At 40.8% G+C, this 26,771-nt stretch overlaps 1 protein-coding gene across 4 annotated transcripts in view; it reads left to right on the top strand.

Moving 5' to 3' along the window:
• Nucleotides 1–26,771, top strand: part of NAALADL2 (N-acetylated alpha-linked acidic dipeptidase like 2) — a 1,166,543-nt gene that overhangs the window by 31,328 nt on the left and 1,108,444 nt on the right. For 2 of the 4 annotated variants that reach the window (XM_050965899.1, XM_050965895.1), the window contains exons 1-2: nt 14,825–14,893; nt 18,334–18,396. The gene's annotated coding sequence lies outside the window, so the exon portion shown is untranslated. Of the gene's footprint in view, nt 1–14,824; nt 14,894–18,333; nt 18,397–26,771 lie in introns of those variants that run through there. The other 2 variants (XM_050965896.1, XM_050965898.1) reach the window with 1 other exon arrangement.

Below are 26,771 nucleotides of genomic sequence, written 5' to 3' on the forward strand. Positions count from 1 at the left end.
CTTAGTTCGAACGCCCCCACTAGTGTAGCCCAGGCCATAGACCCCAACTCCTTGTGTGTTCCAGGGCTCAAGCATCCACAGAAAAAAATAGGGATGTTCAGACCCACCAGCAACAGCTGGATGTGGTGTGGTGGCAGTTAGACACACAACCCTCAGTGCTTCAGAGGGCTCAGATTAGAGCTGGTTGGAAAAGTGCGGTAGTGGGGTTTTTCTGTGGAGAAATTTGATGTTTTGTTGATGGAATGAAAACTTCCAAGGAAAGCAGATGCTTTCCACATGTATCTTTGTTTAGTTTTTTTAAAAAAAGTTTATCCATAAATATTTTGGCCAGCCCTAGCTCATCCTCACTGTTTAAGAATTATTCCAGTCCCCCCAAAATTGGCAAGACTGACTAGAGATGGGTGCATGGTCAGAATACCCATAGGTTACTTTGATTCTTATGCAACCCTAATTGCAAGATAAGACTGTCCTTCCCTGGCAAAACTTCCAGGGGCTGGTGCAAACACCACCTGCCCTCCCTTGGGATGAATTTCCCTGAGGGTGTTGCAAAGCCCATTGACTCAAGGGCGTGGCATTTACATCCCCTGCATTAGTGGGAAAATAGCAAGTATTTTTAATTAAGAGCAATTTTGTATGTGTGTGTGTGTGGGGGGAAGTACTTATTCTATTATTATTTATTTATTTTATTATAATGCAAAAGAGTATGAAACAAAAGTTAGGTTAGAGTAATAAATTCATGAGGATATTCCCTGAACAAAAGCCTAAACCGTTAAAATGTGTTACCACAGTGGAAACTTAAGGCTAAACTCAATGAAAACTCTGTCCAGCAAAAAAAGCTGCAGTAAGTATTTACTGAATTTAGTCCTTAAGAACTAAATATCTTATTTCAGTGCCAAGATAATGATTTCTCCAAAAGTTGCTGTCTAAAGTGTATTCCCTCTGAGAATTTGTGATAGCTTTATGTGTAAGGAATGAAGATTCATGAATTGTTTCTCTAAAACTAGGTTTCACTGATTTGTACATGAGTACAGTAGCTTTAGGCAGGCCCAGAAGGATTACAATAGTTTTCTAAAATTCCACTTATTCTGAGAATATCAAATACTGTTCCCCACTGACTAGCACGTCTTTTGTTTTGCATTGTGGAACGGTGTGTCTGGTGCCATCTTGGGGGTTGAGTGGCTGTGGATCCATGTTTGGGGATCTGAGATTGGCATTTGGATTCTGAATTCTTGTCCCTCACTCGGGAACAATAGGTCCTGGGAGTGGTATAGAGGTGGGATAATGGGTGGAGTGCCAAATGTTGTCTTGCAATCACCTTTCTGATTGCCAAAACACAGAGTCATGGGAGGGGTCTTTAATATGGAGATTTGGATGTAAGTCCTATGAGAACCTCCTCACCTTCCCCAATAATTAGAGCTGGGCAAAAATTTTGGGATAAAACTATATTCAACAAAAAATGCAAACTTGAATTTGTGTCAGTTTCACTTAATTGTTCACATTGGGGAAAAAACAAACCAAACCAACAAAATATTCCCCAAAAGTCAAAATGAAAAGATTTTGCTTTTTCTGTTCAAAGTGACTTTTTATTTCTAAATTTCCTTAAGTGTTTTAAAGTATCCAAGAACCTTAAATGCTCAAAATCAAAACAGAATGTTTCAGTTGAAAGGAAACATTTTGTTGGACCCAAAACAATTTTATAAAAACTTTTGATGATTGTTTTATTTTGCATTTCCCCATTTAGTGTGTGTATGTGGGGGGAGGTTGGCAGTAGAGATTGTGGAGGAAAATGTTTTCTACTTTCTGTGTTGCCCCTAAAGAGGTATACAAGTTGAAAGCAGGGAGCCCTTGTTGAAAATATTGGCAGCAGATCACTGGGACATTCCTATCTGAGCCCTGTGAACAAAGATTTAAGTGTTTGAAAGTTTTTTAAATGAGAATATTAGACCCACCATAGAAAGGGAAGAAACATAATACTAGATAACAACTTCCAAATTCTTGGCCAGATTCTTCTCTTGATTATGCTGGAGAAATGTTGAGAAATTCCAGTAGAAATGAGGGGTTACTCCAGATAAAATCAGTGTAACTCAGAGCGGAATGTAGCTCTGCATCTTCAGAGTGCCGTCCAAATGTTAACTACCTAATGAGAAAGCTAAAGGAATTCGAGACTCAGCTGAGTTTAACAGAGATCATATTGTAGTGGGTTTACTGACAGATATTCCTGGTTACAGAGACTCCCTGGGAACTGGAACTTCCATTATGAATAGCTCAGGTTGGTACAGGGCTTCATTCAAAGCTCACTGAAGTCAATAGGTGTCTGTGCATTGGTGTCACTGGAGTTTGGATCAGGCACATTGTGAGTTTCCGTAGTTTAGGAGAATAAAGTTGGGAAGAATTGTGTCCAAGAGAAAGCTTCGTTGGCAGTTTTGTGCTGCTAGTTTCACTGTTGGAATTGTTAGAATGGCTTTCCTAGATTTTACAGAATTTTCTCACGTTGATCACTTGATCACAAGATATGGACGTTTATTTCCTTTGCACACACTTGAAAAGACTAAGCTGTTTGGTGCAGATAGTCATTTAAGGATTATCTAACAAATCGTGGAATTAGTAGTGATTCATTTGTGTAAATTAATCACTGATGCTAAAACACAAAAAGTTGCTAAAATCCATCCTTTTCCCCAATTGCTTAAATTACATTCCTGCACTAGAATAGCAGAATTAAAATAGCAAATGTATACCTAGAGTTTTATCTTAGTAGAAATTGTATAATATGTGTTGGTACTACTGCTACTAGTATTATAGTAATTCTATAGGTTTAGGTCATTGGTTTGTGATCTAGCACAGAATTAGGGGCAGCACACTGTGATTCCTTGACATACTGGCGTAACTACACCATTGGATGCATTGAGAGGATCGAGTCAAGCTGACAACGTTTTTTCCATTAAAAAATGCTGGGTCAACAGTTTTGACATGGAATCAATATATTCCCATGGTCCTGCCATGAGGGCAGGGGACTGGATTCGATGACCTCTTGAGGTCCCTTCCAGTCCTAGAGTCTATGAATCTATGAGTATGAATCTATGAAAGTGTCGATTCTGTCAAAACTTTTGATTGAAATCGGGCAACCTGCTTCTCTACCTGGTTCATAACCCTAAAATACTTGCCATCTAAGACAAAAAGTAAAGACAGGATACAAGACCAAGTAAAAGAACTTGACTTGGATCTTACTTCCACTGACATTAGAGACAAAACTCACACTGATTTGATTAGTAGCGGGACTGGGCTCCTTTTATAACTAAAATGTGAATTCATCATTTAAATCTGACCTATGAAAATAAATAAATAGGATGTAGACTAAAAAATGGATTATCTCCAAAGCACTGTGTTTTCAGATGCTGTTTCTGCCCTTGGTGGTATGGTTTCACTCTGTGGTTTTAAATAATGGTACATAAGAGTGACTAGTGTGTCTCCAGAAGGATGATGTACATTTCACAATGAACTGTGCTCCACCTTATACTGATTTTAAGGTGTTTGTATCCTTTCTTTAACAGTATATCTTCAGGGATGAGCTTTGGGCAGGGCTTGTAAATATTTATTCTGATAATGTTGCAGGACTGAAAAGTATTCATAAAATTCATGTTCAGGGCTGACTTATAGCCAAAGCGAAAGATTTTTCATTAAATTTGGCTCTCCTTGATGCACGGGTGAAGGAGGAAGCAGCTTTAGATAGCATTGCATGCAGAGCAGGTGAAATGATACTGCATGTTTAAGGCTGTGAAAGAATGAGGCCATATTTTCTGCATTTGTCTTGTTTATGTAGAGGATTGTAATATTCATATCCTTGAAGCGTTTTTAAAGCAGTTACAAAGTTTTGTTCAAAGGGGAAGTTAAAATTGGAGGTGTTGTTCCAAACTGAAGTAGTGGGGAAGCTGTTCATTGCATCTGCTGGCCTGACAGATGGAGATCTGGGAAGTATGAAAGGGACTGAGACTCTGGGACTAGTGAAGATGTGTGGAGATAAGTGGGCCCTTTGCATGTTTGAGTTCCTCTTCATTGGATAAACTACTGGACAGTTAGAAGAGCTATATACAGAACAGAGAACCCAGACAACCTATGGTAAGGAGGTACCAGGAGAATTTACTTCAAGTGAATGAGGCTTAATGCAATAGAGTTCCGTGCATCTTCTATAATCAGTGTTTCTCTGCCTGTACATTCCCCTCCAGTACTCCTTTCTTTCCTGAGCGCAACATGTGAAAGACAAATGCTGTTAGGCCATATCAAGTCATCGATTTTTAAATGGAATTTCCAGTGATAATGAATGAAGACTGCTGAAAAATAAATGGCACAATATGGTACATGATATGGCACTTTTTTCAGACCTAAAATAAAGTGTGTGTGTGTGTGTGTGTGTGTGTGTGTGTGTGTGTCAGGAATCATATGGTAATATTCTTCATCCTTCTTTCAGCTGCGCTCAAAGGTAACTATGGGGAGTAAATGCAGTAGTGATGTGAAGACCTGACCCAGTTACATCGTGTTCTTGGACTCTTAACATGAAAAGAAACAAAGCTGGCCAAAAGGAAGGTGGCTTAATTGAAGCATTGACCAGATGCTTGTGTGTAATTTACACAAGCACAATGTGGGTCTTTGTCTCCCTCTGGCAACTAGACCAAGTAAAGAAATTGATGAGTCTCCCAGTCACAGCTAATGGAAATGGTCCTTTAGCTCAAGCAGTAGAGGTTCATGTGTTTAGACCCGGTGGTCACAAATCCAGTCCCTGCCCATGACAGCTCATTTAGGGGTGTCATTACACTTGTGCCCCTCAAAAGATCGTGTCTATGCTCTGGACCTACAGCAGTTTGGAAGGCTGATGAGTTTTGGAATAGGATAGGAGCAGTTCTTAGCACTGCAATGCTACAAGGCTATTACTTTTTAAGCATCAGTCTCATTACGCCTCACTGATAAACCACCTCAAAAAGAGAACCTGTTTTGTATTTGTATCCTGATATGATGGAGTGAAAGGGGAAAAATCCCTTTGTAAAAATTCTCCACCACTATCTCCATAATCTCTACTTCAGTGAGCTTCAACCAAGTGCGAAAATGAAAAATTATAACCTGCCAAGCATCAGTGGCAGACTGAAATGAAAAAATTGCAGGTTAATAACAGTGATGCCTCAGAAAAAATTTGCTGGCCAATTTAACATTGCTCCATCCAAGGTCACATCTTTCAGCTGATTATTTTTAGTAATTTGCAGATGAGGATGCTCTCTACCTTTGTCATGGCAAGTCAAGATCAAGGAAATGGCAGGTAAAGTTTAATATTCAAGGTTATCTATCTTATCAACAAAGAAGTAAGTCATGGTTCCAGCTTATTTATTTAAAACAGGGTACAGAAATAATTTCCACAGTGGTGAAGTGGAAATCCTATCTTTTATGGCAGTCATAAAATCACTGTAACATATTTCCCCATGGGAGTTGGGGGTGGGATGTGACCTAGTGGCTTCTGGAGCAACATATCACTTTGGGAATGAGGATCTGATAATATTTACCTGATAGTGTCATTCACAATATATAGATTATATTTCACATTTTATATGTTTCTTGACTACGTGGGCTAGTTGCAGATTAACACACGATAAGGACCTACAGGAAGCTTAGCTCTGTAGTTGCTGCCATGGGACCTGCTCGCGAAGGAGATTTCATTCCAAAGAGAAGTGGATGTGGAGAATGAAGAACAGACTGGGCTATGTTGGCTTTTGGGTGAAGTTATCTGTAGGTGTTGGGTGGGGGTGGGGCAAAAAGTGCATTCCTGTTGCACCCATAGCTCACCTGCTGCCCCTGGCCCTACCTACATGGGGGACTCTGGTCCCATGGAGGCAGTTCTCTGAAATCTGGGCCACTGAGGCATCTGATACCCACCTTCCTTCCTGATGTGGCAGTGTGTGTGTGTTTGTGAAGGGAACCCTCCATGTGAAGATATAAGAAGATATTTCTACCCTCCACACCCTTGTCTGGAGTTGTACCAGAAAAACAGAGTCAACAACTTATTTGCAAAAAGTGCAGTTGGATCTTTAAAGATCACAGTGGTTAGAACCTTGGATTTAAGTCTGATCCTAAAATGGTGGCACCTCCAGCAGACTTTGCCTTGGGCATTGGTTCAACAGTTACTCTCATACTGCACCGAATCCCCATTACTATTACATGCAACATCTAGGTTTTCAGTAGAAATTCCCTATCCAATTACTTGTATGCCTTGACCCTATTTAGCTTCTGAGATCTGACAGGATCACAGCTTGAAAGCTTTTTAATTTTTCCAGCTGTCATACAACATATCAAGTTAGTTCAGTGGTCCTAATCTAATGCTCGCTGCAATGAAACTGTGAATGTATCAATCAATACTTGTTAAAGTACATGTAAAATCCAAAAAAATAAAAAAAATTCCCTTGACAATCTGTCCATTTCATTCTCTGTCTCTTTATCTTCTACCAAAAACTGTCTCTAAAAGGTTCCACATTTCCTCAAACTCGTGTAGCCTGTCTTTGTTCATATAGATCATCTTTGTGCCAGCAGCTCTCTCCTATCCCAAAAATGGCCCCTCTAAAGCATTAGGTTGATCTGTTGCCCCACTGTAGAGTCTTCATTTGACATATCAAGCCAGTAGTGACAGGCAGACTTCCAGTTCTAGGAACAAAAATGCAAGTGTGCAGGACGTCAGCTTGAGTGCTTTCTCTGTAACTTTATTTTTCTTCCCTTTTTCCACAAAATAGTTTAGCTTTAGGATAGCCGCAAAGCAAAAAGAGCACAGAAGTTTTTGGTATCAGTTTCTATCGCATAATCCAGTTTGAAACTATTACTGTAGCTGCCCTATAGCTACAGATTGACTCATGAACTCCTGGAAGAGGATGCATGTGCTCCCCTCCATCAGCCCAGCTCTGTTCGCCTTCGTAGGTGGGGCCAGGACCCTGACCCTTTTCAGGCAACTAGTGCCTATTAGCAGTGTATGGTCTTCTCAACACTGTGATGACCGGTCTTTGCATGGAGGCTCAATAGGGAAGCCACCTTGGGCAATTGTGCAGGTACTAGTCAGTCTGATTCTAAATGAAAAACTGCAGAGTGGCAGCTGACCTCAGGCAGAGGTGGGCATGATAAGGTTAAAGCAGGTATTTTCACTTGGCGAAACTCGATGGCCTGCATTATTCAGATCAAACTAGGTGATTTTAATAGGCCTTGAAATGACACTTTAAAATGTAGATGTATAATTCTATTGATGTAGCTAGCATCTTCCCAAATAATTGGACAATATAAACAAGTTCCTCTTGAAAAAGAATTATTTGTGGCAATGCATTGCTCATGGCAATGCATTGCTCAATCTATTACTTATGGGCTTGATGCAGAAGTTATTGGTCTTGCGTTATGTGGGAGATCAGACTAGATGATCATAATGGTCCCTTCTGGCCTTAAAATCTATGAATATATGGAAGCATCTTGCAGACTGTGTTTTATTTACAAGAACACTTGTTTTTGATAACACAGCCGTGTACATACATCTGAAAATCTATCTATTTTCAGGTAAGTGTGTAACTTCCAGGGAGAAGTTTTAGATCCTGTTTAAGAAGCTTCTCTTTTTTGAAGATCATCTGCTGATTATTAAAGTGCACATAAGGGGCTCCCTGGGTCTACCACACGAGCTTTCTTATGCCAACAGAATGCGTAAGGCATTTTCATGACATTTATAATTGCAGCACTTCCAGAACAATTACCCTGGCAGTTTGTTTTCATATTGTTGGAATTATATTTGCTTGTTAGATTTAATTGAAATCAGTGTCAATGTGCTTGCTTGACAAGGTTTTGCAATACCATAAATGTTCAATGGCTTAAACTTGGGGGAACGTGCATCTTTTCTCTGTTAGCCAATCATTTACAGATAGTGACAGGAGACATGGGGTAAATTTTCAGAAGAACAGCCTCGATATTTGCCATCACAGTTTGCACCCACAAAAATATACGTCAATAGGAATATTTGCACCTCCTGTCTACTTGATTCTGGCCACAAGTCAGGTAGTTGTGTTTTTAAGTCCTCAGATTTGTGCTTATAGTTCATTTGTGGTCAAGTATTGAGCACTTCCTCCTCAGTTTGCATGACCTGGCATTGCTTCATGTCAAGTAAGCTATGTTGATTTATGTCAACAAGGATCTAGTCCAGTGAGCCTGCAAGTAGGGAAACTGGGCCTCACTCCTTTTGAAAACTCATCCCTGTGTTTCATTTCTGGCAGCTTCCTCTTCAACTTGGTATAGCTGAAGGCTGTAATATAGTGAGCCCGATCTCTTGTAAAGAGGGGGCGTTGGACTTGACCCACGTAACAAGAGATGCTTGCCTGCTACATATAGTGCAGTAGGCTGAAATAGGGAAAACATTTTTACAGTGGGTGGAGATGAAGAAATAAGAGATCTGGCACAAAAGGAAAAGGTTAAGTAGATTCATGAGTGCAAAACATAAAACATTTTTTTTTTCTTTAAAGCCAGCTCTGTAAGTTAAAACGGATGCAAACATGCTTCCCTTTGTGACAGCCTGGAGATGGGCATGCTGGAACGTTAGACTTGTCCTTTGCTTGGATAAGTGGATTTATTTTGTATTTTGAAGTTAAATGACTGTGGTAAAAATAGATCCATCTATATGCTACCGGGATATGTAGTTTAATCAGGCTGCTTCCTGAAAAGAAACCTGAAACTACTGTGAAGTACTGGGCAAAGGTCATTCTATTGATGTTAGGCCCATTATATTGATGTTATTTTGAAAGCAAGAGAAAGCAGCACTCCTGGTCATTCTTGTACTGTATAGGGAAAGAGCTCTCTAAGGCCCCATGCAGCACTGGCTTTTCTACAGCCTCCCCCAACTTGCCGGGAGCGAGGTCCAGCTGTCTGGGCTTCTCACCCCAGCTCCAAGCTGGGAGCAGGGTCTAGCCGCTGAGCTTTCCAGGGGAGCAGGGGACAGCTGAGCTCTATCTGCCCAGCTTTCTTGTCAATGTCACAGTTCTGCTGGAGCTGTGAAACTGATCGGAGCTAAAAGCCGATGTAAGTAACAGTGTCTATGCCAGGGGTTCTCAAAGAGGGGGTCGGGACCTCTTAGGGGGTCCGCAGGTCATTACATGGGGGGTCACAAGCTGTCAGCCTCCACCCCAAACCTGCTTGCTTCCAGCATTTATAATGGTGTTAAATATATTAAAAAGTTAAATATATTAAAAAGTATGTTTAATTTATTAGGGGGAGTCTCACTCAGAGGCTTGCCATGTGAAAGAGGTCACCAGTAAAAAAATTTAAGACCCACGGGTCTACGCAGACACTGCATCACCCTAACTACACTGACATAAGCCCTATGCCTCTATGGAGGTGGAGATATTATGTCGGTGTAGTAGAGCACTTATATCGGTGGGACAAAGCTGTAGTGTAGACACTGATATAATTAGGTCAATGTAAGCTGCCTTATGTTGATGTAATTGTAATGAAGACCAGGCCTTACAAATCATTTTCATTATCTGGCCTTCATTTTAGCCCTATGCAGCAAATTCTAAGTTGCCAGGTTAACAGCCCTGGAAGCTGAAAGGTCAGTATTTAAATATCAAACACGTACCGTACCGGCTGAATCCCTCCACTGTGCCTTATCAATGTTCCTCAGCCCTGGCATGGAGAAAACATCTGGGCTGAGAGCAGTGTTTAGTGTCCATGCCTATTAACTATTGGTTTTGCTGTTGAGACTGGCAATAGGAGTGTCACTTGTGCACCACTTTGGTGAACAGCATGGGGAACTGGAGTAAAACTCTATTTCAAATAATAGTGTCAGATGGGAACAAATTTTGGTTTCTACCAACTTGGGCAGGAAGCATACAAGGTAATTCCATTGAGCTTGCCAGCTTCCCAGCCTTTTGTTTTAATGTCTGCCTTCCTAATGACCATATTAGAACAAAGTATTGTTTTTCCCCTCCACTAGCATCGAACGATAACCGATCACAAATTTATTTTTATTTCTTATTAAAAGGAGAATTTTTGTTGAGAATAATGGAAATTAATTTGTATTCCATTACAATCTCATTGCTTATGTTTTGATATTTGCACTAAAGCCTTTAAATACAGACACATTAACACATGGTTAATCATATACATAAAATAAAACTGCAGTCTGGAGGGAAGGATTAAGGATTGCTCCTTTTCTTTGCACTAAACATTAAAACATGCTCTTTACATTTTGCTTAAGCTTTTATGTCAAAGTTATGAGCAGCTTTAGCCTGGTTTGAGTTTGAAAACAAGACCCAAGCCAGGACAATAACAGAATGACACAAAGATTGACTACACTGTACTTGCTGGATGAAGTGAAAACCGATGAAATATAAATCCTATCTCGTGGGATTTCACTGCCTGCTGGAACTAATCTCATTAACTTAAAACCACCTGAGGCTTAAGAAAGATATACACTGCCGTGAGAAATTATATTTATCCCATCCAGGAAAAAAAAACAGCTTATATCTTACATTCTTGCTATTCTTGAATTATTACCAAGACATTTCTATCCCATGGGAAAGTCATTATATCTTGCAGGAGCACAATTATGTATCTTACCTAAAGTTCACTGTTACATGCATTCTCAAATGTTTGTTCATTTTCTTTTTAAGTTATTTCCTAAGGAAAATAAAGATTGGATACTTAATGCAAGCAAATGGTGATAGATTACTTACAAGTACACAATGCAGCCTTCTAGGGTCACAGGCAAAAAATCCTGAAGTTGCGAGATGGTACAAGAGAAAACTTTGCTATTTGGAAGTAAAGGTTTGTGAGAGACTGCTTGTACTATGCAGTTGTAATTCAGCCTTTCTGATATATTTTTTTAAATAGCTGATTTTACAAGGCACTGACTGGCTTAGGGGCCTGGTCATTGGAAACAGAGCCTTCAGATGCAAGGTTACAGGATTAAAGCGAGTTGTAGATCAGCAGTTAGGGATAGCTTCATAACCGTTGGATCGCTATTCATTGTCCTGTGCGAACTTCAATGTACTGTGCAATGGATAAGTGTCCATAATGTACAAACCACCACAATTGGCATTAAAAGCCTGATCCAAGCCCCTAGCAGGGATGCCGAAGGCAGAAACCATGTGTTTGACTTGTTATTACTACTTCAAACCAGGGGGTGCGGTAGCACCCCCAGCACTCCTAGTTCCAGCATCTATGGCCTCTAGATATAATAGGAATATTCACATTGATATAGCCCTGTCTGACAGTCTTGTCAGCCTCTGTAGAGGCAAAGTGACTATTGAGGGTCTCTTTGTTATCTCCATTTTTCATTTTTATTTTTCTTTAAATTAGTTTTAAATCACTCATCCATCCATGGCTCCAGGGCTCACACTAAAACATAATAATAAGATAAATATCCTCCGATAAAAGATTTACCTTTCCTCTCTAACGTTGATGCATCTGTCGAAAAATACCCAACAGCCTATCCACCGTACATAAAGCCTCTCTTAACAGCCAGGCCATAGCCCTCAATCCGCTCCATCCAGGAGAAGAAATTAGCTTTGCGGTATGCTCTGAAGGTCAACACACTGATGTTCTGGTGGGAACTTCATGTCAGGCTTGAGGATTCCTCCCAGAAAATGTCTTACTCCAGCATGTCTCCCTTGAAACCAAGAGGCTGTTTGCTGGAGCATTGCTGCTGATGGCCAGCATTACACAGTGCTCTAAGATCTTCACATAGTTCCATGAAGATCTGCTTCCTCATGTAAGTTCTACAGCTACTGCTGGTCGGCTGAGTTCTGCATGATGATACGGTCCAACAGTCTGCTTGTAGTTCTGCTCTGGAAATGCTGGTCCCCATGTGGGGAATCTTCAGCCATTGCAGCAAGAATCAGCTGCATCACCTGGGTCGCTGCTGCTATGTCTGTATCTGCCTCTGGGAACTGTTTTCAGAAGAACAGATATTACTTGCAAAATATCCACCAGCATTTAGTAGGTACTCTTCCCGAAACCTGAAATAGCAGAAAAAGATCTATCAGTGCTGGATCCATGGCCTGTCTCCGGTAGCAAGGAGCATGCAGAGCCAGAAAGGCCTTGGCTGAATGTGTTGGTGGACTAAAAGCACTTCTGTACAAGTGTTGTGTGGCAAATTCTTCCTTAAGTGCACCATGAAACAGAACCTAGAGCAGCTACACTTAGTAACATGCTAAGAACCCTGGGATACACCTCCAGAAGCCACAGCATCAGACAAGTGTCAGCACATCGCCAATATGGATGTACCTGTCGGGGTATGAGGAATGCATACCAATGCAGTGTGGCTGCTCACAGATACAGGCTCACGTGCATGGGTACGTGGACCTGGGTATGCTATGCAGTGTAGCCACACCCAAAGAGAGGCAGTCTTTCAGGTACCCAGGAGGATGTAGATACATACATAATTCACTGAAAAATGTGAAAATCTCATTCAGGCAGTGCAATTTTTCTGAGTTTGACAAAATCCAGTAAAGCTGGTGAAATCGTTTTGTGGACTTAAAGAACAAAAAGAGTGTCAAGGTTCAATATTAATGGTGGCTCATTAGCCCAAAGTCACCACCTTAAATACCAGGCTATGTAAAATGTACTATGTTACTATTGTCCTTATAGGCTATTTATTAAGTATAGTTGAAATTAGATTAATAAAAATGATACCTTAACACCCAACCTCTCAGACTCAGTCTGATGGTTTATGAGTAGATCACAGGCTAGAAGGCAGTACGACTCGCAGGTGCATTAGCATGGAATTATTAGAGGAAAATGAATAAAACATTTTAAATGTCAAATCTCCTATTCAGCCACCTGTAGCATGGTGCATATATTGAATTGGTGTGTGGTTCAGACACTTGAGGCCAGAGATATGGGTCGAATGAGCAAGTTGTATGAAGGTGGTGCGCTATGCACCCATAAATGTCATGTGACTTGGATCGATTGCAACTTACACCACAGGGAGAGAGGCCAAATTTAAGTAATAATTTTTTCTTCTGTTGAAAACAAGATGTGTTAAGGCAACTCTGACTTATGCACAGAGGGCTGAATTATGTCTAACATCCACCCAGTGCCATCCCATTGATTTCACGCAGGTTTCATGGGTGAAATTCAATGCTGAATTTGACTCTGTGCCTACCTTAAAATAAAAGTCCTACACCTGACCCCGTAAGAATCCTCAACATCTCACCAATTTTCCATACAATTTGTCTTATGAAAACAAAATAGGGTGAGACTATTTTCTCATACAATACACTACCAATTAACAATAGATTTAATAAGATATAAACATGGCATGCTCGCCCATGCACACAGTATTTGCTAACATTTGCATAAATGTTTTCAATGTCGTTGTGTTAACTGCTAGAGTCCAGCTAGATCGGTTGTGCTTTATGCTGTACAAACCTATGGGAAATGACTGTCAACTTAAGTCACCTGAATTTGGGTTAGAATTTTATCACAAATTTTATCATTTTAAGAGTGTGTGTGTGTTGTTTGTTTTACAGGTTCCTTCTGTGCTGATCCACAGACAATATGGGCTGTTACAGCTCCCGCGGAAAAGTCTTGATTCTACTGCTCTTGCTGTAGCGTCCCATGCTTTTAGCTCTCGAGGTTCAATCCCTAATGTGTTGGCCATGAGAGGGTGTGTGTGTGTGTGTGTGTGTGTGTGTATCTATATATTTATATCCCTGTGCATAAAAAAGAAACAGGAAAATTGTCAAATCTATTTAAACTGCAAAAAAAATAATTTCAAAGTAGAAAATAATGTAGACTGTTCAGGATATTTTTCCCTTCTCTTTAAAATTAGGGGAAAAAAACCTTCCATATTTTCAAAAACAGAGCCCTAAATCCAGATTTAGGGTCCTAAATAGGTGACTGAAATTTTCTAAGGTGCTGAGCCCCCAACAGCTCTGGTTGAAATCAGTAAGAACAGTTGGACACAGCATTTTGAAAATTGCGTCTTTTGTGCTTACGAGCCTAACTATGGACCTGGGAGCCATCAAGTTCCTGTATTTTAAAATCTTGGCCTGTACAAGATCTGCTGTATCTTTCCTTTCTTGTCCAAAGGCCAGATGCTCCTGCCACTGCACAGAGTGAAAGTAAGCAGAAAAATAGTTGGAAAGGCCCCAATTTGGAATTGAGTGGGAGGTGTCTGGCAGGAGTAAGTGAAGAGGGGAAAGAGGATGCTTCATGCAGCAAGCTGTGTTAGAAGGTCTGAAATTCTCTGGCAAATAGCTGTAGCAGACTAGCAGTCAATGCCGACTAGACGAGCATTACCCTCACCCTAACACAATAAGGTTTGCATGTTAGGTCTTGGCAAATAATGAAAAAATTCTAATATTGTTAATTTGTAAAATGAACTTGCTTTAGTCACACTCACATGCTGATCTTATTCACTTTCTGACATTGTTTGCATGATCAATTTTGCTGACATATATGTTCATCTGCAGGTATTCATAGAAACCCGATGTGAAATTTGCATGTGCAGGTATTCACACCAGATGCTGATGTACACAGTCAGGGAAGAGGAACAATATCATGTGACTTACCTGACAAGTCACAACTAAGCATCACAGCTCCAGTTTTAGATATTCATGATCACTCCTGAGACTAGAATAATTTGACCAAACACACGCACTTGATCAATAACAAATAAAGTGGAAAAGCTGCACTCTGACTGTGGGCATTCTGTTAGCAGAAAAAAAGAATATATTCATGGTACAAATGATTTGTTACAAATTATTTGCTTAACTCTCATGTGTTTTTCTTTCTGTCCATGTGCAGGTAAGTACAGTGTATTCCAGTTATTTATTGAGGGACGGGATGTTAATTCTTAAAGTATCTGAAGAACAGGCACCCAGCAACATCCCTGAATAATGTATGTGGTTTCTTTGTAAGCTTGCTTCTGTTTTGTAACCTTTAAAACATGGATTTTATGTGTGACATCATTAAAATTTATGCTCCCTCTAGAATGTGGTGTTTATCATTATTGCTCCACTGTGCCTCTGGATCACCTATCTGCATTGTGGTGCAGCCTTCCTCAGGACTAAAATTCTGATCTCTGTTCCACTAGTGTAAATCCCAGAGTAATTTCATTATTTTCCATGAAGTTGAGTGAGTGGAACTGAAATCAGAATCTGGCTCTTTATACTTTAAATGGAAATTTAAAAGGTTGCTATGAGTAACTATATATTTCTGGAAGTGAAATATGAAGTGCCTTTTGAGCTTTGAGTATGGTTATTAACAACAAGAAACTGCCATGGACGGCTTGTTTTCAGATGCACTGTATTTCTTTGTTTTAAAATATTCTAGACTCTGTCAGGCCCAGAATCCAGGGCAGTCCTGAAACTCTTGCACCTACCACATTCACATTAATTTCTACAGGAATTTTAAGTGCTCAGGGAATGAGGTATTGGGGCCATTACATATTATATAAAATTTCATATTACGTTGAGGAGAGAATATGTAGTAAAAGACAAACCTAAATACAAAGGTCACAATTTTTTGAAATTGACTAGTGATTTTAGATGCCTCAATTTGGGGTGCCCGTTTGAGACACTTTTTAAAGGCATATTTAGCAGAAAGTGCTGCTCACCCATACTTAAAAAATCAGGCTCCAGATGGACATCCTAAAAATTAAGATCTTTGAAATGAATGAATTGGCAAAAGGGAGTGATTGAGCATTGGTGCATTAGGCCATTCAAGTTAAGGCGCAGGGCTTTTGTTGCTTCTTCGTGATGCATAAAGATGACCTCAGATTTTTTGTATATGGAAAAGTTGTCGTCTTGACTTCCCTCTTTCTGCTAAAGGACTATCTAGAGGACGGAAATTTAGTGGAAATAGGACATCACAAGAACTCCGAACAGAACAAATGAAGCAGAGGTCACCCAATTAAATGACTAGGCAGCCGGTGTAAAACAAATATAAGGAAGTACTTTTTCACACAGTCAACCTATGAAACTCCTTGCCAGGGGATGTTGTGAAGGCCATAAGTATAACTGGGTTCAAAAAAGAATTAAATAAACTCACGGGGAATAGTCTATCAATGGATATTAGCAAGTTGGGCACTAAGGCAACCCCATGCTTTGGGTGTGCCTAAACTTCCAATTGCCAGAAGCTGGGAATGGAAGGCAGGGAATGGATCACTCAATAAATTGCCCTGTTCTGTTCATTCCTTCTGAAGCATCTGGTACTAGGCACTGTTGGAAGACAGGATGCTGAGCTAGATGGACCATTGGTCTGACACAGTATGGCCATTCTTATGTTCTTGCATAACATGAGCTATGGTTTCCCAGCTTTCATTCAGAGGGCATGTGTAGCTGACATAAAAAAGAAGTGCATTGTATCAACAACCCAATTGCACACTGAAAAAAGGCTTAGAAAGAAAATTCTCAGCCAGCCATATTTAAATCACCTATGATTGCTGACATGTTGTCTAAAGTTCTGTCTGTTGCTATCACTGGTGAGGTCTGCTATGGAGTTTTAGCAAATATTTCCTTTTTGCAGAGTTAATGTCCCCTCTCCTTCAACTGAGGAAAGAATACTTAGAGACAAATCTAAACACAAAGATTCTAAGTAAGCTGCCGATCCATGTTTACCAATCCACTACTGTAGTTTCTCAGTCTTTTAGTAAAACCAGGAAACAGTCTGTCAGAAATACAGAAAGGCATGCCTATGTAATCATGCATTAAATAGTCACGTCTTTTAAAGGTTCGTGATCCTTGAATGTAAATTGAACCTTATAAGTCTTGCCTCGTTCCTGTGTGATCTTTGCACTGTTACTGGTAGGAGATTCCAGATATCAGGATATATTTTTTTTAAAGTTATCAAAGCTGCTTTTATATGTAATAAAGGAGCAGTAAAGCATACCAAAAAAACATTGTCCCTCTTGGCAGTTCAGCTTAAAAAAACAAAGCCAGGGAAGAATTAATTTTACAGATGTCTGAAAGCTGTGTATGTTGCAGTCAAGGTGCCAATCTAAAATGCATAGCTGTGACACAGCATCTTATGTAGTCATAAGAGAACATTTAAGGAGCAATGACTGATAGGGATGGAATTTCCTAGAAACTTTACTGGCTGGCTTTATGGGGTTATTTGCCTCAGACTCTTAGCTCAGCTGGTCATTGAGTGATAGGAAGTGCTACTTGACCTGGAGGTCATTGCTATTATAAACCCAGGAAGTATTAACGTGTAAGGGGAAATAAAATAATTACTACCCTAAGTGGGGGAAAAGTTAAAAGTTTGTCTTCATGTTGCTTTGGGTATCATTTTTATAATAATAATCCTAGTAGTAGAAGAGCTGGCTCCAGCAACCCTTGCTCCCGTGAATTATCCTTGCTCATGCAGTAGTGTCCTGTTATTTTCAGTGAGACATCTCATGTGAGAAAAGGCTGCAAGGTCAGACCTCAGTAGCATAGTAACTAACAGGAAAGTAGGACAGCATCTCAATTTTCTGTTTTGATTTATGGCATAAAGTATTCTTTGGAGAAATTTAGTGTCTTAACCTGAAGCTATAGCTGAGTAAGTGAAGTGCAAGAAATATTCCATATTGTCAAATATGTCCTTTTGTTTTGCAGTCAATGACAAAAATCAGATTCCCTCTTTGCTCCTACCTCCAAAGTATTCATTCTCTCAGCAATTACTTAAAAGCTAAATTTCAACCTGGATTATAAATGTTTCAAAAATAGGCAGTAACCTAAATCGTTCCTGTAGGCACTTTTAACAGCACAATGTTTTTAGTGTAGACACAGGGACACTACTTATTACAAAGAGCTAGATTCTGCCATTCTTACTAATGTTGAATATAGTACCTTTATCTTGGGTAGTCCTCTTTTCTTCAGTGTGACCGTTCGTTGAGTAAGGTAAGACACAGCATGAGCAAGAGGAGCAAAATATTAACAGTTTTGTGGCATTTATACTTATTGAAATATATGTTTGGAATTCTGTCTTACAATGGGAAAGATGAGAGGAAGACAGAGTGAGAATGGAGCATTGAGGCAGATTAAAGAAGGGTGATTTCAGTTTTTCACAGGGTTAATGCTTTCCACATTAGGGGAATACGAAATTGAAAGTGAAGGGCATGCAGCTTGTTGGGGGAAAGCTTTAGAGTGGTCCTAATGCAGAATTTCATTAAAGCAATTGTCAGGATTCCTCTATTTTACCATCACCTCCCCAGTCTGTAAGAGGCAACTGTCGTTTTGAGTGAGAGTACTGCCAAAGAGGCATTTACAAATAAATGAAAAATGTCACAATTGATTTTGCTCCTTCCAGAGGACTCTGTCAGCTTTGTCACAAACTGTCTTTGTTATTCTGTTTCAGATTTCTCAGCTGGACATTGGAAATAGCTTTTGATGGTTCTGGGCTTCTTTCATTTGACCCAGGGTAAGAGCTTGGTCTGTGACCTTTCATTAATATTTGTGCAACAGTTTGGGCCATTGGTAAAGAGTGTGTTATTTCTTCCTCTTTGAGCATCCAACAGGCAAAATTGCCAATGTGTGCAAATCAGAGATGTAGAAAGCTGTCCACATTTGAAAATGTTGCTAAAATAAGTGATGTTTCATAGTTTCTTCCCTGCAGAAATACATATGAATGCGATGATTATTTAGAGGAATATATATTGAAACAATGGTGCTATGCCTATAAAAGGCACATGGCTATACTTTTTCTTTGTTACCAAGGAACTTATAGCCATATTCCTAAATTATTAACATTCTTTCCCTCAGATGTTGCATATTATCCCTACTTCTTTTACAATGCACTTTTCTATAAGACATTCTTGCTGTGCAGATCCTTACCTGTAAATATCCAAGAATGAGCAAGTTCTTATTTTTCCTAACATGTTTTCTGGCTAGATAAGTAGGCTCGTGCAGTATTGTTGATTTTAAAAAGGTTTTTATTGGAAAAGTCTAAATAACGTAAGAATGCAAATCCTTTTTGGAACTCGAGTTTGAAGAATTATTGGAAACAGTCCTCTGAAGCCGCTGAGCCACCACTGCCATTTCAATACAGTTACATATCTAAGTAGTTATTTTGCTTTTTGCACTTTGTGCTTTTAGGAATCAATAGTACGGAATGCATTTTGCTAAAATTACTATGCCAAGACAACTTCAATTGAAATTCTGCTAATGATTCTTTCTATAGCGATTGTATATAGGCTCATAATGACAGAGCTTAAATGTAACCTTACCTGGATGACACATGTTTTCTAGCTTTATGTATTTTCTGTATGTGTTTAGTGTTCTGGTGGTAAAGTGCAATGGAAATCATGTATGGTAGCTACAGTTTGTAACAAACAGTAATACCAAGAGGAAGTAGGGTGACCAGTCAGCAAGTGTGAAAAATTGGTATAGGGGGTGGAGGGTAATAGGAGCCTGTATAAGAAAAAGCTCCAAATATCAGGACTATCCCTATAAAATCAAGACATCTGATCACCCTAAGAGCAAGATTTATTACTGTATTCCCAATGACTTTCAAGTGCCAAGCAAAAAACCCAACAGCAAGTGTTTGTAGCATTGGTTTACAAACAGTTTTCTGTTAATATACTTATATCTACTGCATCTAAAGACTTTTGAAAGTTTACCTCTAAACTGAGGTATCATCCATAGAATATATATTTTTTAGAAGGATGGTGTCAAGAGAGAAGTAATTTTTTTTTTGAAATTTTCTCCTTGTTACCAAGAAATGGAAAGAATTTTAGGTCCCAGTCATCCGTTTTTGTACATCTAGAACTCCTGCAGACTGGATTGTACAAAGTAAACATAATCAGGCTTCTGCTTTGCCATTTGATTTTCATGCTGGTGTGTTTACTTTCTGTACTTCATTCACCTTGGTCAGTGAAAATAACTTGGTTAGTTTCAGTTTTGTTAATAAAAGCATTAAAATGCTACTATATCTGAAATGCCACATTTGTATATGAATAACTGTCAGTCCTGTTTGTTTAAACCAGGGAAAGACCCCTGGCTGTTCCTTCCTAATTAAGATTTGACACAAAAGCATCACTTTCACAGTTAGTTTCAGTTTCCCGTTCTCATGTACTCGCACAGTGGTGTTGTGTTTGGGTTCTCACAGTCCCAGGGAATTATGTTAAAAAGAAACAGGTTTTGATTAATTAAAATTAAGTACCTAAACCAAAATTGAAAATATTTATATTTAGAATAGTTTCTGTAACTTTCTCTTTTTTGATTCAAGTACTTAACAGTTTAGAACTGTTCTCTTGAACAGACACCCTGGGCTGAGTGCTCTGGACGTCCTTGAGACCGGACTCTCCAAGAGTCACGGTATGATGTAGTGAGCTGCTTACTGTTACATTCAGTAACTGTAAATTAGGAGAAAATCTGAGATGTGAAGCAGGACTAAGGACAGAAAAGATCTCTCCCAGCGCAAAGGCTGATGAAATAGTAATAATCAGACATTGTAAGGTTGATGCACTGATATAATGAATCAGAATCTCTCTCTCTATATATACACATTGATATAATGAATCAGACTACAGTACCTAAGGAAATTGGGGAAAAAAAATGAGGAGGTGAAAATACCGTAATGTACAGCACTGTCAATTGCAAACCCAGAAAACATTTGCCTTTTAACATTACAGTAAAATGGTTTTTATGCAAATAGAAATAGAGAAACATAAGAATGTGAACAAGTATTGCTCAGAGAAATCTAGGCAATTCTTCTATGGTGTCCTGAATGGTAGAAAGATCTTGGCAAACTGTGATTTGGCAAATGGGCAGCAGCTCAGACTTTGATATATGAGTCGCCTAATGAAGTAGTGATATTTAGCCTCACGGTATTACCTGGAATTATACTGAAATTGAATTGTCCCAGCCAGTCAGAATGAAGGGGGAGTGCTGTAATGTACTGTATAACTCCATGGGTTCCCCCTCTCCACCATATATGGGTTCTCCCTCTCCACCATTCTCTGAGCTGCAGTTGGTTGTACATAGATGATGTAGTTATTTCTCAATAACAATATTGTCTAGTTTGAGGAACTCATGATTAGTTGGTGACCGTCACTAGCACAAACTAGTCACTTAACAAAATCACTGTGGACCAAGTTCTGACTTGGACAATGCATGGGTAAGGGACTCACAGGGAATAAGAATTCCCTTAACATCTCTATACTGGCTACCCAAACCCATGGGTAATAAGACTAGTCTCTCCTTTTGGCCCTCCCTGGAGTAGGTGGGCAGGGCATGAACCAGGAAAGGCAAGATGAAAGAGGCTTGGCTCTACCAACCCCTCACTGGCCAGTGCGGCTGAGCCAGTGTGTAGGCCATTAGTAAGTAATTGCCTGCCAGGAGCAAGGAGGGAGAAGAGGGGTAACTGTGACTCAGAGCTATGTCTTTGGTTTAGTGTTTTCTGAGCCCATTCGAGGTATGGTGTAACGTACATCCCCATCCCCCTTTTGTGCAGTGTTTGTCTAAAGTCACAATCTAGCACTGTCTGGTTATTTTTCAATAATTGTACTGTGGCTATGCAATGTGTATGCTATATGTGGCTGTTCTTACTGGCTGCTAAAATTCCTTTATTCTGGCTGGCTCTTGTACTCAGATTATCCAGGCTGTTTGCTTGCAGTAAAATATGCTCAGCTTTTTCTTAGGGCACGTCTACACTACCCTCGGCGGATAGTAATTGATTTATTGGGTATCGATTTATTGTGTATCATCTAGATGCAATAAATCGATCCCCGAATCGATGCCTGTACTCCACCTCAGCAGGAGGAGTAAGCGGAGTCGACGGGGGAGCCGCGGCAGTCGACTTGCCGCTGTGAGGACGGCCAGGTAAGTCAAACTAAGATACTTTAACTTCAGCTACGCTATTCTCGTAGCTGAAGTTGCAAATCTTAGATTAATTTCTCTCCCACTCCTAGTGTAGACCAGCCCTTAGAGTGAAGAAAAAAAATCCAAAAAGCAATGAAAGTGGATCTGTCCAAGTTCTGAAAGAGGAACTGTTTAAAATAAATAAATAAATAAATTCTTCAACATATCTTACTCTTTATCTCTCTTCCCTCCGTTTCTAAAACTCAACACGATTTTTTTTCCTGTGAGAATTATTGGAATATGTGTCATTTCCATTTGTCTTCCTAGGCTTTTTATCCTAATTCACAGATGCTATGTAAGCAAATAAAATTAAATTAAAATAAAATACAATGTACAGCTCTTCTGGGGAGAAGAGGTTGCTTCACGGTAGGAAAAGAAAGGAACAGGAGAAGGGAAATAAAAGAGGAGAAAGTGGAAAGGGGGAGGATGAGGTTGACACACTGGCAGACCACATGCTAGCTCTTGCCAAGGCTTTATGCCTCAGCTGAGCACTGACAAATTCGTTGCTGGAAACTAGTCCTGCTTGCCTGTGTATTAGTATGGTTAACATGGGTATTGGACTTAAAACAATGTGTTTAGACTTTATGAAATGCCTGTAATTAGCTACATGTATTAATCCTCCTTATAATGTCTGTATCCCATGCTATAAGATATTGCTGAAGTGTTTGTGCTATAGCTGTAAAATGTTTGTTCTGAACTATGTAGCTCGCCAAACAAGGAAAAACTGTACCTTGTGCAAAATGCTAAATCCCTATGAAAGGTATTACCTCTTGCCCATCACGAAGGATTATCAAAACTAAATGGGCCATTGTGGGATATCACAGTACAAAGATTTTGCTAATTGCCCCTGCACACCCATGAAGAGGCTACCTGCAAAAGGGCTCGTCCTATTAGCGAGAATGCTGGAAGAAGGAAATAAAGATAGCTGACAAGAAAATTTTTCATCTCTCTTTTACTGTTTAGACTCTGACAGGGCTGCAGCTACTGAACAGAAGCAGAGATCTCCAGGGTCAACGTTGGTTAGCCCCAAAAGACATTCAGTGCTGACAGATTATTACAACTCTGTCATTTTATGGAATCATAGACTGTAACTCATTTGTGTGTGTGTGTGTGTGTGTGTATGTATATATATATATATACACATATAAATATACATTTATATATATAAAAAAAACCCTCTCACCCCTATGGGTGGTATGTGTCTTCCTCAAACTCGGGTCCTCTACCAGAGGCCTGGGAGTTTGAGGGTTCTGCGCAGTATCTTAGCTGTTCCTAGCACTGCACTCTTCTGGACAGAGAGCTCTGATGTTGTTCCTGGGATCTTTTGGAGCCACTCACCCAGCTTAGGAGTCACAGCCCGGAGTGCTCCTACCACCACTGGGACCACTTTGCCCTTCACTTTCCACATCCTCTCTAGTTCCTCTTTCAGGCCCTGGTACTTCTCCAGCTTCTCATATTCCTTCTTCCTGATGTTACTGTCACTTGGCACTGCTATATCTATCACCATCGCTGTCTTCTGGTCCTTATCCATTACCACGATGTCTGGTTGATTGGCCAGTACCTGCTTGTCCGTCTGGATCTGGAAGTCCCACAGAATCTTAGCCCTGCTATTTTCCACAACCTTCTGTGGAATCTCCCATCTGGTCTTGGGAGGATCTAGCCCATACGCTGTGCAGATGTTCCTGTACACAATGCCAGCCACTTGGTTGTGCCGTTTAGTGTATGCTGTTCCTGCCTGCATCTTACATCCTGCCACTATGTCTATGCAGTCAGAAAAGGTTGATTAAATTATTGACACCCTCATTGGAGGAGTGGTTTTAGGCTGCCTTGGGTCCTCTCTAGTGTGGTAGACCCCTGCTTCAATGGATCTGGTGCTCAGTGCCTGTTCCTGTGCTGCTATGATCAGTGCCTCAGTGCTGTCTTTTAGTCCAGCCCTTTCCAGCCACTGGTAGGATTTCCCAATGTCAGCCACCTCAGCTATCTGTCGATGGTACATCCCATGCAGGATCTTGTCTTGCCATGGCACTTCTTCTGCTTGGTCTTCCTCCCATGTCTGCTGCTGCCTCAGGTATTCTCTCAGCAGCTCATCTTTGGGGGCCATCTTACTGATGTACTCCTGGATGCTTTGGGTTTCATCCAGGACAGTGGCTTTGATGCTCACCAAGCCCCGCCCGCCTTCTTTCCGGCTGGTATACAGTCTCTGGGTGTTGGACTTGGGGTGGAAACCTCCGTGCATTGTGAGGAGCTTCCGGGTCTTCACATCGGCAGCCTCCATGTCCTCCTTTGGCCAGCTCACTACACTGGCAGGGTATCTGATAACCGGCAGGGCGTATCTGTTAATGGCGTGGATCTTGTTTTTCCCACTGAGCTGGCTCTTCAGGACCTGTCTTATCCTTTGATGATACTTGGATGTTGCTGTCTTCCTTGCCTCCTCATCGTGGTTTCCATGTAACTGTGGGACGCCAAGGTACTTGTAGCTGGTCTGTATGTCTGCTCTGTGGCCCGCTGGTAGTTCCACCCCATCAGTCTTGACTACCTTCCCTCTCTTCACTACCATCCGGCCACACTTCTCCAGTCCGAATGACATCCCGATATCCTCACTGTAAATCCGCGTCAGGTGGATTAGCGAGTCGATGTCTCTTTCATTCTTAGCATACAGCTTGATGTCATCCATGTAGAGAAGGTGGCTGATGGTAGTTCCACTCCTAAACCCATACCCGTATCCGGTCCTTGTGATTATCTGGCTGAGGGGGTTTAAGCCTATGCAGAACAGCAGTGGAGACAGTGGATCACCTTGGTATATGCCGCACTTGATGGCCACTTGTGCAAGCTGTCTTGAGTTAATTTTCAGTGTTGTCTTCCATAGTCCCATTGAGTTCTTGAGGAAGGTCCTTAGTATCCTATTAACTTTGTATAGCAGCAGACATTCACAGATCCACGTGTGCGGCATTGAGTCGTAGGCTTTCCTGTAGTCAATCCAGGCTGTGCTCAGATTGGTCTGTCTAGACCTTGAGTCTTGGGTGACTGCTCTATCTATGAGCAACTGGTGTTTTGAGCCTCTGCTGTTGTTCCCAATGCCCTTCTGAGCTGTGCTCATGTACTGGCCCATATGGTCCTGTAGCTTGGCGGCTATGATACCTGATAGGATTTTCCATGTTGTGGGGAGGCAGGTTATTGGCCGGTAGTTGGATGGTTCTATTCCCTTGCAGGGATCTTTCATGATCAGCACTGTCCTTCCTTGTGTTAGCCAGTTTGGGTGGGAGCCTGCTGCCAGCAGCTGGTTCATCTGTGCTGCTAGGCGTTCATGCACTGCTGTTAGTTTCTTTAGCCAGTAGGTGTGGATCATGTCTGGTCCAGGTGCTGTCCAGCTCTTCATGTTCTTGACCCGCTGCTGGATGTCTTCTACTGTGATGGTAACTGGTTTCTGTTCTGGGAGATTGCTGTGCTCTGTTCTCAGGTCCTACAGCCACTTTGCACTGGTATTATGAGTTTTCTCTTTCTCCCATATGTTCTTCCAGTACTGTTCAGTTTCTGCTGCTGGTGGCTCTGCTGTTATTGTGTTGTTTGCACTGTAATTGGGAGTACACCTTAGATGGTTCTTTAGAGAACAGGGCATTTACTTTTTTGGCCTCTGCTTCTCTAGTGTATCTCTATAGCCTGGTAGCCAGTGCTGTGAGCCTTTGTTTAGCAGTCTCTAGGGCATCAGATGGAGTCAGGCCCTTGTATTTTTTCAGTAGCCGAGTCTTATCCTTATTCCCTACACCCTTCTGTAGTTCCACTAGCTGACTAACTTCTCTCCGAGTCGCCTTGGTCTTATCCTCCGACCTCATTTTCCAGGGTGGGTACATACTGTTGTTCTTCTTGATCATATAGCCAAGCATCTCCAGGATTACAGAGGCTGTAGCATATACCAGTTCATTGGTTTGAGTTATGGTGGTAGTAGAGATTGTCATGAGGACTCTATTGGCATCTTCTAACATACTATCCGATGGTACTTCTCCACTGAGCCTTGGTAATTGGTCTCGAGGATTGACTGTAGCTAGTTTCTCCATGATCTTATGCCTCATATCAGCTGCTGTGCTCTGCAATGGAGGGGGTGGCAGTGAAGTTTCAGCTTCAGGAGTGGGCTGCACATCCACTTGTTCTTCCAGGCCTTCTTGAATTTGGGATGTAATGTGGAGTTGGTCTATCTCAAGCTGTGGGAGCAGCTTCCTCTTTACTATGTTGAAGCGTTGGGTAACTAGCTGTTTCTCAGTAAGTGTGGATGTAGGTCTTTTGTCTATCCATAGTCCCCTCATACGTTTCATATAGCCTCTCTCATTAGGTCTACTGTTATAGTAGCATTCCATCAATTCCAGGTTCTCTTGTCTCGTCCATGAATGGTTTGTTCCAGTAGCCCACTTACCGTCAGATTGTCCTGGTTCCTCAACATCTGGCGCGGACCTTGTTAATCCGTGCGACGTCCGAGCTGGTATGACTCTCCTAGTTCATGTTGCTCTCATATTTGAGGTAGGCAGGTGACGCGTTAGGGGTACCAACCGGGATTTGAACCCTGGTCTCCTGTATCAAAGGGTGGCGCTCTTAACCACTATATATTTGCCTGCTTTAACCTGTAAATAACTCTCTCATTTCTTTTTTCCTACTTTCTTTAACTTGCTGGCAAGAATATTGTGGGAGACCGTATCAAAAACTTTGCTAAAGTCAAGGAATAACACTTCTACTGCTTTCCCCTCATCCACAGAGCCAGTTATCTCATCATAGAAGGCAATTAGGTTAGTGAGGTATGACTTGCCCTCAGTGAATCCATGCTGACTATTCCTGATCACTTTCCTCTTCTCTAATTTTGGCATGATTTTTGTTGTAAATGACCATCTGTTATATCATCCAGCCTGCCTGGGTGGCAATACAGATTGGAATGTACAAGGGGACTGTCTG

Source organism: Gopherus flavomarginatus, chromosome 8 (genome assembly GCF_025201925.1).
Source record: "Gopherus flavomarginatus isolate rGopFla2 chromosome 8, rGopFla2.mat.asm, whole genome shotgun sequence".
NCBI lineage: Eukaryota > Metazoa > Chordata > Testudines > Testudinidae > Gopherus > Gopherus flavomarginatus.